The sequence below is a fragment of the Neomonachus schauinslandi genome, chromosome 4 (assembly GCF_002201575.2).
Source record: "Neomonachus schauinslandi chromosome 4, ASM220157v2, whole genome shotgun sequence".
NCBI classification, from domain to species: Eukaryota; Metazoa; Chordata; class Mammalia; order Carnivora; family Phocidae; genus Neomonachus; species Neomonachus schauinslandi.
The window spans coordinates 84,600,158-84,608,532 of NC_058406.1; the positions used below are offsets into that span (position 1 = coordinate 84,600,158).

Genomic DNA, 8,375 nt, shown 5'->3' on the forward strand with positions numbered 1-8,375 from the left:
AGGATAGGCAAGGATTGTAGTCAATGCATGATGTTAATTACTGAGTTGGTGAGATTGATAATATTGGCTTTAGATAGGTTAGACACAATATAGTTCCTTCATTTTGCTATTTTATACTTTATGATTAGTGATGATTAAGAACTGTTAAAATCTATGCATTCTCTCATGTCCTATCAAAGAAAAACAATTCTTGAAATGATATTGTGAACTTACCGTTTTATGTATTTGGATATATGCCTTTCTTAAGGGAATTTGAAATCTGAAAAACTCTTTGAAACAAAATATATTTTTAAAAAGATAAAAAGTTTTTCTTACAATAATAATCATTACGTGTCACAAATTATTTCTAGTTTATTTTGAAATGATTCTCTGATTACAGCAAAGTAACATGATTGTGTTTTATTTATTAATACACTGCTGGAAATATCTACACTGCATTCTACTTTTCTGGATTTAAATTCCTATGTTGTTGTTCAGACAGCCTTGTATACAAAAACAAGGTATCATTTCAATTTCCATAAAACCAAGCTTTTGCAAACCTTACTGTTATTTACTATAACTATATATTATATATGTGTGTGTATATATATATATATATATATATATACTATAGCAACTATTATTTACTAGAGAATATGGACAATTGTGGAATATTTTTTTCTGTTGATTCAGTTATCATTATAGTTTGCCAGGTTATAGTTCTTTATATTATATAGTCCACCATCATATGTTTCCTTGAAGAAACTATTTAGTATCATCAAAAAGTAAATGGAAGAAGTTTGAGAAGTAATATTCTTGAGTGACTGAAGATGGCAAAGGATATGGTCAGGGTAGTTGGAGCAGAGCTTCAAAACTAATCATGTCAAGTAGGAGGAAAAAAATCTTAACTTTATTTTAGGAACCAGTCAGAAGTTATTTGTAACATTTAGCAGGATGGGGGAAGGAAAGGATGTTCCATTCTTCATTTCTGAAGATGCAGCTGCTGGCTGCAAGTCCTAGACTGAAACATGGTCTCCAGTTCTATAAAAAGAGTAAACGAGAATGAATTTGTCAATTTCTAATTTTTAAGTAACTTGGGATATATTGTTTATTCTTTAATATGTGGATGAAAGCTAATTCTGTTTTAACACTTCAGTAAATGGCTAATACATATATGAAAACTATATATGAACAGAATTGCCAAAAGCTGGTAGCCAGCAATACAATTCAGTAATGACAGATGACTCTTTTCCAAAGAGATTTTCTTCTTGGAAGGTGAAAATGGATGGTAAACAAATCAAGGCAAATAACTTTCTATTATTGAAAATAACTTACAGTTATGGAAATCAGCCATCCAGAAAAAATGAAACTGCTGACATCAATTGTCTTCCCATCTGTTTATCTCTACTCCCCACAAACTCCCCAATGACCACCACCACCAGCACGCAGCTGATATATTAAATAACTTACTGTCAGCACGTGGTGAACACAGACATAACTTGTTGTCTTTGGACACAAAAGAATGTTAAAAAAAAAAGTGAGAAGGCCTGAGGAAGTATTTGTTAAAAATTTTTTTTATTATGGTAAGATAAAAGGAAACTTTCCAAAGATTTCCAAGACAAGGTTTTGGTAGGGATGTTATGGCAACAGGGGTTTGATGGGTGTGCATGTGTCACAAATATTTTGCGTATTTCAGGGTTTTTGTTTTTCACTGGTAAACTTTCAATCAGCTACTCTTAATCCTAGCATACATTCTCTACTCTCTATGCCACCTCTCCTTCCATATTGCAACACTTCAGTGCAACCACGGAGGAAAACGCCTCCCCCTGTTTTTAAAACAGTGAAAGTCATCTCAAGACAACTAGATATTCATTGGATTGCAACTGATTCCAACTGAACTTGCTGGAACATCAAAATCTCATTAAAACCAATCATTGAATAAGAATATCACTTACGATACACTCATTGATGGACTCAGGCCAAATGTAATTTAATACTCAGTATCCAGACTGGATATGGGAAACTGTTAACTCGCACAGGGTGTTAGATTGCCAAAAGAGTTATTTTACTTTTGATCTGTTTACTTCTTGGGGTAAACCTGCAGTTTGCTCTCTAAGGGTTCCCCTGCTGATTTAAGAAAGTTGTAAAGTAAATTTCTCAGTGGGGTGTGATCATCAAGCTAACAGTTGGTTTCCAGGGAGTAAATAAAGCCGCCGAAATTTACGATTGACTGCATCACAAGGAGGAGGCACTATAAAAATTGTGATCACTAGCTTTCAGAATTGGGATTGGCCATTAATGCTTAAAATCACAGCTGCAGTCAGTGTTTTCAAGACAGAGTTACTGGCAGCAGCTAGGATCTATGAGAACACTCAACGACTGGCTAAAAACTGCCTTTAAGGTTTAATGAATAATTCAGAACCAGAAATAATCTGCCTCTGACTTGGAGCAGAGGACCACAGTTCTAGCAGTGCAAGCAGGGAATGATCTGTTCTCATCATATTAACTTTATAAGGGCTTTTTTTCCCCTTTAGTCTCTGGTTAAATCACTAGTAACTAGTGAGGATCAGAGGAAAACTCTTCCCTCCACATCTCATTTATTTTCTAAAATGAGTGGGAATAGAGCTGAATTTAGAATGCCTTCTCCCTGAGGAGCCAGGGGAGGAATAGCTACACCCTCCCCACACCCCCAGTAAAACTGGAGATGTTTCCTTGACTGGTAAAACAATTCCACGGAAGCTAGGGTCTGGAGTCTCTTGGAGAGATGACTTATAGCAATAGTTCCTCTTAATGATTTGGTGTTAAATATACTTATAAAATGCACCTGATTTCTTATATCATTGCTAAATTACTGAATTAAAACATATATACAGTTATAAATGACATGGGCCTAAGTTTAACCCAAAGCCTAGCAATAGTGAAATAATTTTAAGTATCTGAATACAAATTGTAGATTTCAATATTTCCAACTGTGCATTGCCTAGATGCACATGTATGTTTTATATTACCAAGTATATCATCTTAGAGGTAATTTATTTTAATGCTCTCATTACATATGTAAGAAAACTGGGGTCCAATGAAGTTAAATAGTTTCCTGTGATGAGATAGTAAATGGAAAGCTGGGTCCAGGATGTAGGATCCGTTGATTCTAGCCTAATCTTTCCATAATTATGTGACTGCCGTATTTTACTTTTTATTTATTTTTTTTAGATCTCAAGATATTTTTTTAATTTTAAAACATTATTATAAAAGTAATACAAATAAAGAAAAATATACTAAATACTAAAGAAAGACAAAGTCATCCATTTATTGCTCTGCCACCCTATTGTAAGAACAGTTAGTAATTTATTTTGTCACCCTTTTATTATATGCTTGGTGTGTTATTTACAGCCATGATCTTACCCATTCACACACTTTCATATCTTGCTTTTTTAATTAAATATTTTCTCATGTTTTTCATTTATTCATTACTAATTTTTAATGAGTACATAATATACCATTCATTGGCTATCTATATCTGTTTATTAACTATTTCCTTATACCAGGGATTGGCAAACTATGGCCCTGCATTTGTAAATAAACACAGCCATGCCCATTTATTTACATATTGTCTTTGGTTATTTTTGTACTACAAACGGCACATTTGAGAAGTTTTAAGAGAGACTCTATGGTTTGCGAAGCCTAAAATATTTCTTTTCTGCCCTTTACAGAAAAGGTTTGCTGACCCCTTCCTAAAACTTTTAAGTGATTATTATTTTGGCTATTGTAATTAATGTCACTTGGAATCTTTGTGCATATAATTTTTTTATACTTAAGGCAACATAATTGGGAGGTATTAACAAAAGTGGAATAACTGGGTCTACTTAATAAAGATGTCTTTAAAGCTGACACCGTTTCTCACTATCTCACATAATATTCTAACTATGATATAATAAGGGTGGTGGTAATAAGAATGGAAAGGAAGGCCCAGTACTTCCTTTACTCAGGTAGGAAGTAACTAATCGGTAGCACTTCTCTGGTCCCTATTAATCTAGACATGTATGTAATTTTATACTCTGGATGAGTGTATCTTTACTTTTGACTTAAAGTCAACCGTAAATGCCACATAAAAACCAATAGAAAGAAAACTTACTTTCTATTAGGGATTTATTTTATTTTATTTAATTAATTAATTAATTTATTTTTTAAAGATTTTTTATTTATTTATTTGAGAGAGAGAATGAGAGAGAGAGAAAACACATGAGAGGGCATAGGGTCAGAGGACGAAGCTGACTCTCTGCCGAGCAGGGAGCCCGATGCGGGACTCGATCCCGGTACTCCAGGATCATGACCTGAGCCGAAGGCAGTCGCTTAACCAACTGAGCCACCCAGGCGCCCCTCTATTAGGGATTTAAAGGGAGACTGAGTAAACTCTCCAAGTGTCCAGGTGTCCATGAAACGCAACTGCAGGCTAGCTGTAGTGGCCAAAAGGCGCTGAGAGGGTTGAATTAGAGAAGGGGGGGGGGGTCTCAACAATGTGTTAGCAGCGGCGGTAATGAACAATGAGGCAGCTATGAGTGGCCGATGACAGAAGAAACACATGTGTTCCACCCCTCTGAACACATCCTAAGCATCAACTTGTATATAACTGTAATTAAACTGTCTCCAGGTAAGAAAGTTCTAGAGCAACTACCCTATACTTATGAACAAAAAAATTCTTCTATCTGGGAAAGTTTTATTCTTCAAAAAGAAAAACTTATGGAGTAGGACCAGCTAAGTCTGGTCTGATAAAAGTAACAGTTTTATCTCTGAGATAAAAGATGACCCAGGCTGACGGATCTCGAATCCACTCTCACAGTAAGCATCAGGAAGTGTAGGTGTCATCTTCTAAGGGAAATATTCTGAGGGTCTGGCAGCATAAATCCCTCAGTAAGTTTATAATAGACTATTGTGGAATCGGACTCCACTATGGCCAAAGTAAAAGACATTGGCAAATCTGGATCACCTTGCAATTTTCGAGATGCCTTCAAGATCTCCCTTATCCTGTTATGGCTGAGGGAAGCACTGATAGGTGTCGGCACCACGGTCTATAATCCTTCTCCTTCTATCTCAGTACCGACAAGGCAGATGAGCTGGAGATCTGGTAATCCAACACAATTTACTTCATACCAACTTTTACTCTCCATGAGGTCCAGGTAAACGAAGAATGCTATGTAAACTTGGCTGGCATCTCCTATATCTAATTCCATCATTTGTAAATACTTTGGGTGGGTGCCCATCCAGGCGTCCTCTGGGGCCCATAAGTGGGCGCCGCCGCCGCCGCCGAGAACGCCGCACGCGCCCAGACCGCTGCAGCCCGGGGTGGCTTCGGAATCGCCGCGCTCCGCGGTGCCGGGCAGGGCGGCGAGCCGGGGGTGCACCGCCCTGACTACCGTATTTTAAAACACAATGATAAGATCAGGGAAAAACCTCATACTTTCCAGGTCCCGCAAAACTAGATCAAGAATGAATTTCGTATCCTAAGCAATGGCAGCTTGTAGATGGAGATTACACAGTGTTTTTGACAAAAGCTAAGCTTTTGACAGAAGAAATGGAAATCGACTTCAATCATTTGGAAATCTGACAGCTAGATTCACTCACCTGACCTTCAGTCATCTTCACTACCATCAGTGACCAGATTTGAATATGACATACATATACATACTCACATATATATGACCAAATATACACATGCATTTAGAATATGATATATATGAATGCATATATGCATACACATATGCAAATGTCACGCATACATATACATCTATATGTTTTCAAACTAAACTAGAAGAGGTCTTTGGGGTGCTCGTTGATTATTTTTCTTATTCACATTTAATTTTTTTCATGCTTTAAGCTCTTCATTTTAGAAATAAAAATGTTCAGTTTTCCAGCCATTCTCTGTGGCAAAAAAAAAAGGACTACAATTGAGCTAAAAGATAAAAGTGACTATTTGACATGTAATCTTGAACTAGGTTCCCACTATAATAGCAATATTTTTTGTACTTTTCAAAAATTTTGCCATGGGATCCAGATAAAATCATAAGCTGATGGAGATATTTAAACAGTCACTTAAACATGGTAAAAGGGGGAAGGTCAGAGGAATTTAAAATTTTTCATCTCTGCAAAGAATATAGTTAAAATACACCTGCCTATATACACACATACCAATCACATGTCAATTATTAGGTTTAATTATTAGGACTATTTCTGTATATCTTAAAAGCAAAATCATCATAGTGACAATGCCATTCTCCGCCCAGGTGGTATTAAATGCAGACAATGGAATGTGGTTTCAAAATTTGCCTTACTCCTGCTGACTGCTTGACCTTACTTGATCTTATCTGTGCAGACAATAAAAGAAAATAACCCAGGTTATCCTGACTTTGATAGTTGTTTATGAGGTTTTAATTGGGAGAATTGCAGAAAGGACCAGCCCACCTAGCAAGGCTAGCAAAGGGAGGTCTCCAGGTGGGTTCCAAATAACATGTTTACAAATATTCATTTTAAAGTTTTTTTTTTTTTAACATGCATCATTGGCATTAGTGCAATGTCAAAGCTTTTTTGGAACTTGTACCCTTGTCTGCTCTAAGGCTAACTTCTAATGAAGAGGGGCAAAAGTCCCCGATCAGTCTGGGGCAACTCTGGTTCTCTATTTTGAGCTCACAAGATTCTTTTTGCAAAAAGAAGAAGGTCCTTGGGATCTTTAGAAAGTTTCATTTCTCTTCAGAGAGACCCTTGGAATACTAAGTTACTTAAAATTTTGATCCATGTCAAATGAAATTTTCTACACGCCCATCAGCCTCCACTCACATATTGTTACTTTACCTGTATGCAGCATCCAAATATATTAACTGTGAAGAAATGTTAGAGGGAGATATTTATTATTTGCAAAATTAATCTACTTAGAATTTATTTTCCTCATTAAATATGGAGATATTCAAAGTTTAACACTCAAATGCCATTTATTTTTCCATTGTGTTCTAGATATTAAAATTTGATTTATCTGTCTAACTTCATTTAATCATCACACAAGCCTTTGAGGGAAAATATTTTAACCTCATGTTACAGGTGCAAAAAATGAGTCTTAGTTTAAGTGATTTGATCACAAAAAGTGGTAAACACCTCACGAGGCAGAACTAAATCTTTTCTCAGTGGCCTTGATGTTCTTGACTGTGCTATGTGTTGGCACCAGAAAAACATCTGGAACTAAATCAGTGGAGGCAGATATTGTGAATAACAGTCCAGACTAAATCAGTAAATAGTGGGAGAGGGTAAGTGATATGTGCTCAGAGTTCTTGAATAGCTTTATACCTTTTGTTGGAAGAAGATACAGACAGAAAAACTAGCTAGCCCAGATGTTTCTCAGGGCAACACTCCTGCACACATGGATCTCTTTTGGATATCCTTAGAGGCGTTTTTGGTTGACACAATGAGGCATGCTAGAACTGCACTGGAATGGAAGGACGTTTTGGTGAGTTGAATGGTGGCTCCCAAAAAGGTGTGTCCATGCTCTAAACCCTGGAACCTGTCAATGCTACCTTATTCGGAAAAAGGATCTTTGCGGGTGTAATTGAGGTAAGGCTCTTCGATGAGGTCATCGCAAATTATCCAGGTGAACCCGAAGTCCGATGACAAGCATCCTTGTAAGAGACACATGGAGGGACACAGACACACACAGAAGAGGAGGAGGTAATGTGACCACAGAAGCAGAGATTGGAGTGGTGGCACTAAGAGCTGGAAGAGCCCAGGAATGGTTTCCCCGAGAGGCTTCAAAGGTCCTGTGGCCCCACTGATTCCTTGATTTCAGACTTTTAGCATCCAGAACTATAAGAAAATGCATTTCTGTTATTTTAAGCCACAACGTTTGTGGTAATTTGTCATAGCAGCCCCCAAAAACTAATATAGAAGTGTGTCAGACATTTTTGGGTCCCATTTCCACTTTTCCTGTACCTTCTTTTTTCAGCTCTTCCTGTAGATTTACTGTCTCCATTCAGCTACACAATCTCTCTCTCACTCTTTGTCCTCGGGCTTCTTTGCTGCCATTTGTGGGACATCTGTGAGAATCCCCTCATAACGCTGACAGCTTTAAGCGGCTAACTGACAGGCCACATGTCTTGCAGATTGAAGGACATTCCCAAATTAAAAAAAAAAAATTCCTGGATGCCTCAGGGCATTCAAATATTCGAATAGACACTAACAGAGGCAAAAATCCTGTTTGTAATTATTTGATCCTGGAAATAACACAATTTTTTTTTTGTATAAATGGAAAATATTTTGACATGCTTCTACTATAAACTGAGTGTTCTGGGAATATATTCACCATGTAAATTGAAGGAAGAATGTATTTTGTTTAGTCTGGAATTCTACCAAGACTATTT

The 8,375-nt window shown here is 36.8% G+C and overlaps 1 pseudogene; it reads right to left on the reverse strand.

The window, feature by feature from the left end:
- Positions 1–4,838: 4,838 nt before the first annotated feature.
- On the reverse strand, positions 4,839–7,987 carry LOC110580621 (annotated as a pseudogene).
- Between the last annotated feature and the right edge of the window lie 388 nt (positions 7,988–8,375).